The 8,311-nt window shown below is 28.7% G+C and overlaps 1 long non-coding RNA gene across 2 annotated transcripts; it reads right to left on the bottom strand.

Annotated features, from left to right (window-relative positions):
* Positions 1-345: 345 nt before the first annotated feature.
* Positions 346-2,009, bottom strand: LOC125203340. 2 transcript variants are annotated; one of them, XR_007173347.1, is made up of 3 exons: positions 1,752-2,009; positions 1,398-1,453; positions 346-678 (listed from the first exon to the last, which is right to left on the bottom strand). It is a non-coding gene; the product is annotated as an uncharacterized LOC125203340 (long non-coding RNA). The 2 variants fall into 2 exon arrangements; XR_007173346.1 differs by having other exon boundaries at positions 1,765-2,009.
* Between the last annotated feature and the right edge of the window lie 6,302 nt (positions 2,010-8,311).

The raw sequence follows: 8,311 nt of genomic DNA, 5'->3' as shown, positions 1-8,311 counted from the left end.
AGGGCAGCAAGAGGTCTAACGAGGAAGACGAAGTGAATGCACGATCTGGTTTTACTATTAAGAGCATGATCCCATTACATACAATAAAGTGCGAGTAGTACTGTAATGTGCATTATTCATAAAATTATATACATTATTATTTACATTTCATACATTATTAGTTCATTTATAGACATTATGTTGGTTATTCGTCGGTCAAATTATATTGATTAATTTAAACACTAGATAAAATTTTATACATTATTTTATTCGTATACTACATTATTAATGTCAGACTTTACATTATACAATATCTTTTATCCATTATAGGGTGTAAGATAATTTTGTGATCAGCTAATACGAAAATTGAAGCTTAATTTGCACAAGTTCATAAAACTTGAAATTGTTCACAACTAGCTAACCAACAAGTCTGATATTATCACTTCCAACATTAAGCTATCAAAACAAAAAAAAAAGAAAAAAAAAACAGTGTTCCAATCCCAAAAAAACATCATATCCATAAAGTATCCATACGATCACTCCCCATACTTCTCCACCCCATACATCCTATCCACTCTTTACGGGATGTACTGGTCTCTGCTTTGTCCTCCGATAATCTATGCTGAAGCTTCTGGGCTAATACAATTAGAATTACATCATCTACTGCTTCATCAAAATCAACGCGACGCTGCTTACTTGCTGACCAAAAAAAAGAAAGAGACATGTATTCCATGAGTTTTCTGTAATGCACAAAATCTTGCACATTAATGTTAACAAATGAGTAAATAATGCATAAAAATCAATTTATCCGATGCATAGATAGACACCTTTTCTCAATAATGTAAAATGTCTACTATGTAATGCATAATATCAGCATAATAATGCATAATATGAACTTAATAATGCAAATATTTACTGTTACAAATTGGGTAACTAATACAAAGATTCAAACTTAGAAATAGTACAGTTTAGCTTATACTTAAAAACGTACACACCATTACTTAATAATGTACATTTTCAACTAAATAATGCATATTATTAACCAAATAATGTACATATTTGAAACTGTTCCAATGTAACCAATGTACATATTATTATCCGTAAACACAATGAACAAATAATGTTCATTTTCAACCAAATAATGCATCAATTCAATTGAAACAATTGCTTCAGATTACACGAACATTACCACATACATCAAAACACAACCAACAGTCAATAATGTCACACAACCAACAAATAATGCTTCATCTAATTGTGAACCAATCGTTTCATATTCAAACCAAATCATGAAACACACAACAGTCACAATAATGCATAATTTATCTATGAATACAGAGTATAAATGCAAGATAATGTTCAATAATGTAGTACAACCAAGGAATAATGCATCAAAACAGGGGAAACAATTACGTAACCTTCAGTCTGTGTTGGTTGACTCTTGAAGGGTTTGCCTCTCTTCATCATTGATGTTCTGCAATACACACCAACGAAATCAGTTGAATTCCTTCATCCAAATCGACAAAAAATATAGATATAACTCAATAATCAACCAAATCGTCAATAATGGACAGAATCGACAACACAGTGAACACAAAATCGACAATTTCCAGAAACATCTACAAAATCCGTATGGTTTCACCCGCAATAATCGAACATATACCAAATACAACTCAACAATAAACTAAAAAATTAAATAATAGACAGAACCCTAGTTCAATAGATTACAATTTCATTTTTTATAGAAAAATTGACCCAAAACCGACGCTTACAAGTGTTTATTACCCAAAATCGAATCTTCAGAAACCAAAATCGGAACTTCAGAAACTCAATCGCGCGCGTGAAACTAAAAATCGGTCCTTTAGGCCTGTGAATTGGCGACCGACGTTGATTTTTGCGGCGAGATGACCGATGATTCTACCACGTTTTTACGGCGAGAGACGATGGCGGAAGTTTCTTCTCGACATCAATTTGGGGCGGCTAGGGTTTTTTGTGGAGAGAAGAATTGAGGGAACGTGGTTGATGAGAGAGAGTAGAATGATGGAATGAGAATGGTATGTCAATCAGTTTTCCCAATAAATCCCGTAATTATTGTAATCCAGTGCCTTTTTACTCTTATACCCTCATAATGCACAGAATATGACCAATAATGCAACACGGGTTCAGGTTCTTAATCTTGATCTTGACCGTCCAAATCTCTAATCTAATGGTTGATATTATGAAGGAAATAGTATCTAAAGGGGTAAAAGGAGCTTAATTCTCCCCTATATATATATATATACCATCATTCCTAGCCAATCATTTGTACACGTGGACGAATAATAAGCTGCCACGTGGCAAAAAAAAAATGCGGAAAAAGACGGTCGGCAATTTGTTGGTCTTTATCCAAAGAATATTTCTTGTCCAGCAATATCCGACACACTATACAACAATCTATAGATTGCTGTGTAGTGTTTGTAATATTTGTGTAGCGTTATAATATTGCTTGTATAAGCGGTGTCACGGTGTCATTTTAAGAGGAGTTGTCATTTTAACACAAACCTATATATATATATATATATTCATTTTCATATATATACATATATTCATTTTTATTGTGAAAACTAATAATACTAAAAATAGTACGTTGAACTTATGAAATCCCTACAATCACAGTTTAATTAACTACTATAGTCTAAGAAAATGGATTTTAATCAAAATTCCACTTCTTGTAAAATTCAAACTTAGATCCTGCATTCGTCCAAGAAAGGGATACATTGCATAGATTTTTATCATATTTATACATGTAAGTAATATTTTGTTGGATTTTTGTAATACTATAGATATAGTAGTATGAAACTGATTGCAAATATAGATATATATAAACTTCGCAATCTAGTTTAGTTACGTGGTCTAAATGGACGACATGTTGTGGTCCGGAGATAGTTACGTAAGTTTGAACAAAGAATAAGATAAACCAATTGATTTGACAATTTTTGCCATTACAACACACAAATTAAAGTAATTAGTATTTTTTTTCCTTTTTATTATAAAAAATATACTAATATGGAGTACTTTTATTTCATGTCATTTTGCCTGCATTTAATGCAAAAATCACTATTTTTAATGCATTCAATAAACGTTTTAGAAAATACAAAAATATGACGTGATAGAATTTTGATATCACTATCCTAACTGGTCATTGCTAGAACGATATTTTAAATCATTCAGAACTATAGTTGTACGGAGTACTAACTTTTAAGCATAGCTAAAACATAATCAAAGTCCAAAGAAAATAACCCTGCCTCAACAATAATTGATAGTATGACTTTGAAAAAATGTACTGTAGACACACTAAAAAGTTAACTACAGTACAACTTAAAAGTCATTGATCACGAGTTTTATTTCTTTCTTGTGCATTATCATTTCTTCATCTTCTTTTCCTACTTCCAAACCTTCTGCAACCTTTTGAAGATAAAGGATGAATAATACAAACGCAAAATACATCAACACAATTTTTTGTTTCGTTTCGCGGTAGAATTGGAACAATTTCGTTTCTTCAATTTGAATTTTTAAGTATGATTGAAGTTAGAGGAGTTGGTCTGATTAGCATGCACATTGAATATGTACACATTTTGAGGATGTTATTGATTAAAACTATACTACTAGTCTCTTCCCCATTGAAAATAGTCCCACTGGCGGACAACACAAGTTTTAATAAAAAAATTATTAAAATACTATGAGAGAGAAATAGATAAAGTAGCAAAGAAAGAGTTAAAGCGAAAATATGAACAAATTTTTAAATATTAAAAGTAAATAATAAATTGAGCGAAATGAAAAGATGAGAGTGAGACTATATTTTTTAGAGGAATGAAGTATATCTTTTTACAAATACTACATATTGTCAAATGATATGTCCAACTAAGTCTAGATTTATAAATATTCCTTCCCCCTTCTCTTTGTTTTCTCTTTAAATGTGATTAATTGGACACACTATCTCGTAAAATCATAAAATATCTACTCTTATTACAAGCCTAAATCTTACTGACATTCATACAAAGTTTCATATTAATTGTGAGGCTCATCAAAATCATAACTGAAACAACATAAAACTAAATCGTTTCAGATAATTTGGAGTCGTTTTAATCAACATTCAAAATATATATGATGACGCGATTTTTTCCAAAGTAACATCATTTTCTCTAAGACATCGTCATTTAATTTGTTGTTATTGATTTTGTAATACTCCTTCCGTCTCATTACAAGTGAGCAGTTTCTTTTTGAGCCGTTGTTTTGCAAAAATAATAATAAATAATTAAAGTTGATTGAAACTAAATTAAGAGAGAGAATAATGTAGAAGAGACTCTTAATTTACTTTTCATCCATTTTAACTATTTATTCCTATTATTTTTGTAAAACAACGTCTGAAAAGAAAATTGCTCACTTGTAATGGGACGGAGAGAGTGTTATTTTATAATTTTGACAATTATAAAAAATAAAAAAATTGATTTTATATATTTAATTTAAATGATTATGGGATTAATCATAAGTGAACGAACAGTTCTGATTAAATGATAATCATCCATTTAATTTATGTAGATATGATATGAAAGGGCAAAATAGATATTGCACTCGTCTAAAGACCAAGTCCGCTCGCATTAAATTTTAAAGAGTAGAAATTTAAATTTTAAGAGCCTATATCTATCATGCCTTTCCCAGCAGCAATTGCGCAATTATCACACATTATTCGTGGACATCAATCATTAAATGCTATTCTATTCAAACGAGGGTTTAACGATGAAACCTTTTTTGGAGATATATCTAAAGGAAATACGGATCAACAGCACAAACCTTATACAAGCATCCATCACACAATTTTTCCCCTTCATAATTATAGTAGTATATAATCAGCAATTAGTTATATCTATATATTTTAGTTTAATTCATATAATGAATAATAAAAAATATGAATTTCAAAACCGTTCCAAAACTATATTAAAAAAATAATACTAAAATAAGTTTTTCCTGTGTTCACTTTTGTTCAGAAGCATAAATATAACGAAGTGATATTACAAAAATAACGATATTATGCTCGTGAACAAAAGTGAACACAGAAAAAAACTATTGACATTATTTTCATAATATGAACACTTCGTTATATTTATGCTTATGAATGGAGTGAACAACAATCTAATAAATATGCTTATTTTGTTAAAATATTAATAATTAAATTTTACTTGTTCTCATTAATTGAAAATGTTATATATAAAGTATTTGTTGTTAATCTTTTAACACAATATATTCTAATCATGTCATTTTTTAAAATCTCTCTCTTTTCTTAATGAGTAGTAGCATATTTGTTTTCACTTTTCAGATACATATGTCTAATTAACTGACAACAATATCTGTACTAAAGTATTCTCTCGCGCAAATATCAACTTAGAATGAACTTAATTCAATTACTGACTATGTAGTAGTAGCATTTTTATGCATATTCCCTTAATAAAGTAATAAGCCTATTATGAATCATAAAAAAAGGTCTGTATTATTAAATGGAAATAAAAGAAAAAAGAAGAGGAAAACAATTTTTTTCTTAAATTTTTTTAAGAAACGTTAATTCACTTGTGAAAGTGGCAGACTTCTGTAAAGAAGCAATAAACTTATTCACTTTTAGGGAGCAGCAATCATTCTTGAATAACACTTTTATGACTTCTATTCAATTGCAGCCTCTTCTCATCATTCAAAACCTCCAATAATTTAGCCTAACGACTTTTAAGGGAGTCATCAGTAGTTAACTTATCATTTAATTGCTAACTATAATTAATTTAAAGTCATAGGATTTTAAAAAACGTGTGGTCTATAATTTGCCACGTGTAATTTTTGTTTCTATTAATTAAATCGAAAAAGATAAAAAAAAAAACTCCAAATTAGAGTTTTTGATGAAAATGTCAATATAGTGTTTCGAAAATATCAACATAATGCTTTGAGAATGTCAACACAATTTAGGATTGACATTGTATATGCTTTATATTGACATATTATCTTAGCTGCATTGACATTAACCTGTGTACGAAAAATATAAAAAATCTAGATTTTTTTTGTCAAATTTTGACGTCGGAACATATGCATGTAGTATATTGTTGGAATCCTTATAAAATTATCTTTAATTTGATATATGTTATATGAATTTAAAGTTTTGGGATTTCTTTTAAAAGGTAGTTATAACTAACTTGACATTAATACCCCTATTGATATTTTTTGGAATTAATCATATGGCCTTATTGACGTTTTTTGTTGATCGTATTGATATTTCGTGGTTGATGATCTAAGCCTTTAATTTGAATATCTAATGGCTATTATTGAGTTGTAGTTAACAATTAAGTATTGAGTTAGCAATATAACACTCCCCATGACTTTAATTAGCTTAGGAAAGGAAAAAGACGCACACAATTATATTTTGGTAGGTGCTCTATTATATTTTTATGTGAGGAGAGTTATATTGCTAACTTAATACCTAATTGCTAACTACAACTAAATAATAACCATTAGATATTCAAATTAAGGGCCTAGATCATCAACCAAGAAATATCAATACGATCAACAAAAAATGTCAATAAAGCCATATGATTAATTCCATAAAATATCAATATGGGTATTAATGTAAATTAACTACATGTTTAGTTATAACTAACTTTTAAAAGAAATCCCAAAACTTTAAATTCATATAACATATATCAAATTAAAGATAATTTTATAAGGATTCCAACGATATCATATATGCATATGTTCCGACGTCAAAATTTGAAAAAAAAATCGATTTTTTTTAATTTTTTCGTAATAGCAGAAATGTCAACATACTATATAAAATATGTCAATATAATACATGTAGAATGTCAATATAAGCAATGAGTTAACATTCTTAAAGCATCGTGTTGACATTCTCAAAGCATTGTGTTGATATTTCCGAAACACTATATTGACATTTTCATCTAAAACCCTAATTTGGCTTTTTTTTTTTATCTTTTTTGATTTTATTAATAAAAACGAAAATTACACGTGGAAAATTGTAGACCACACGTTTTCTAAAATCCTATGGCCTTAAATTAGTTGTAGTTAACAATTAAATGATGAGTTAACAATTGATCACTCCCCCCTGTAATCGATATATATATATGGATTATATATTAATACTAATCAAAAGAATGAAACAAAGTCATCATGTTATTAATGTCGTGTTTGTTTTGCTAAATTAATACAGAATGTGTGTAAAACGATGCATAAGTTGCTCGTTTCCATCGTTGAATTACAAATTGAATGCATTTTTTCATAATTTTATTCTAATTTTCTCATAAAGAATTTTTTAGATTTTTTTTATTGAATAAAAATAAAAAAGAATTAGAAAATTGAAAATTACCGTGTTAATTAGGGGTTTCTTCTCCATCGCTCTCGATCAGGAGAAACAAATTTGAATCAGGCAGGGACCGGAAAAACAAATGTGAAGTAGGCCACCATCAAAAAGGCAAACTTTAACTCTTGTGGGTTGCATTGGAGTATAAACCAGTACTTTTCGGCGGGGTAAAAAATCATACTAATACTACCTCTTGTTTTAAAAAATACGTATATTTTTAATACAAGTAAAATAAAAGAACTAAAGGGAAAAACAGGTTAAATAAAACACAAGAAGAAAAAAGATAATAGAACTAGCATTAATTGGTTGTTGGATTCATATTATTAATAATATTTTTATGGTATAAATTGCAAACAAATAAATATGTAGAGGTAATAGGTTGTTCAAAAATTTTCTAAAATAGAAGGTATAGAAAATTTTATTTTTATGGATGAATCAAACTAGAAATAGTTTTAATTTTAAGGGATATAGATATTAAAAAAAGGCGAACTACATGCAACGCCATATACGTCACTAATTTGATGGCTACGTTATCTCACAAAAATTCTCGGGTATCAATTGTGAATTACTACTCACTATTAAAACTTATCTTTTAGGGTCATCAAATTTGAGACACAATTACTAGCATTCGAAATTTTTTAAAATAACCATAATTTAGGACACAAAAGAAAGTATCCCTTGTGTTGATGATAAATTATCTTAATCTTTTGCTTTTTTGGGATGCTTCTATTTTGTTCTCCTTAGTTTTAGTTTGGACATCAACAATAAGGATACTTTATGAAAAGCTGCTGGTATAATCAGACACAAAAATTAGCGTCCTTAATAGCGTTAAAAAGTTTCCTTATCCGATTTTTTTGTTGTAGAGATTTGTATATTTTTCCAAATTATGTTATAAATTATATACTACCGAATCTCATTTGGTTTATAATTTTATATGATCCAAAT

Source organism: Salvia hispanica, chromosome 2 (assembly GCF_023119035.1).
Source record: "Salvia hispanica cultivar TCC Black 2014 chromosome 2, UniMelb_Shisp_WGS_1.0, whole genome shotgun sequence".
Lineage (NCBI taxonomy): Eukaryota > Viridiplantae > Streptophyta > Magnoliopsida > Lamiales > Lamiaceae > Salvia > Salvia hispanica.
The sequence above is the reverse complement of the archived record's forward strand: the minus strand, read 5'-3'. Positions and strand labels throughout refer to the sequence as shown.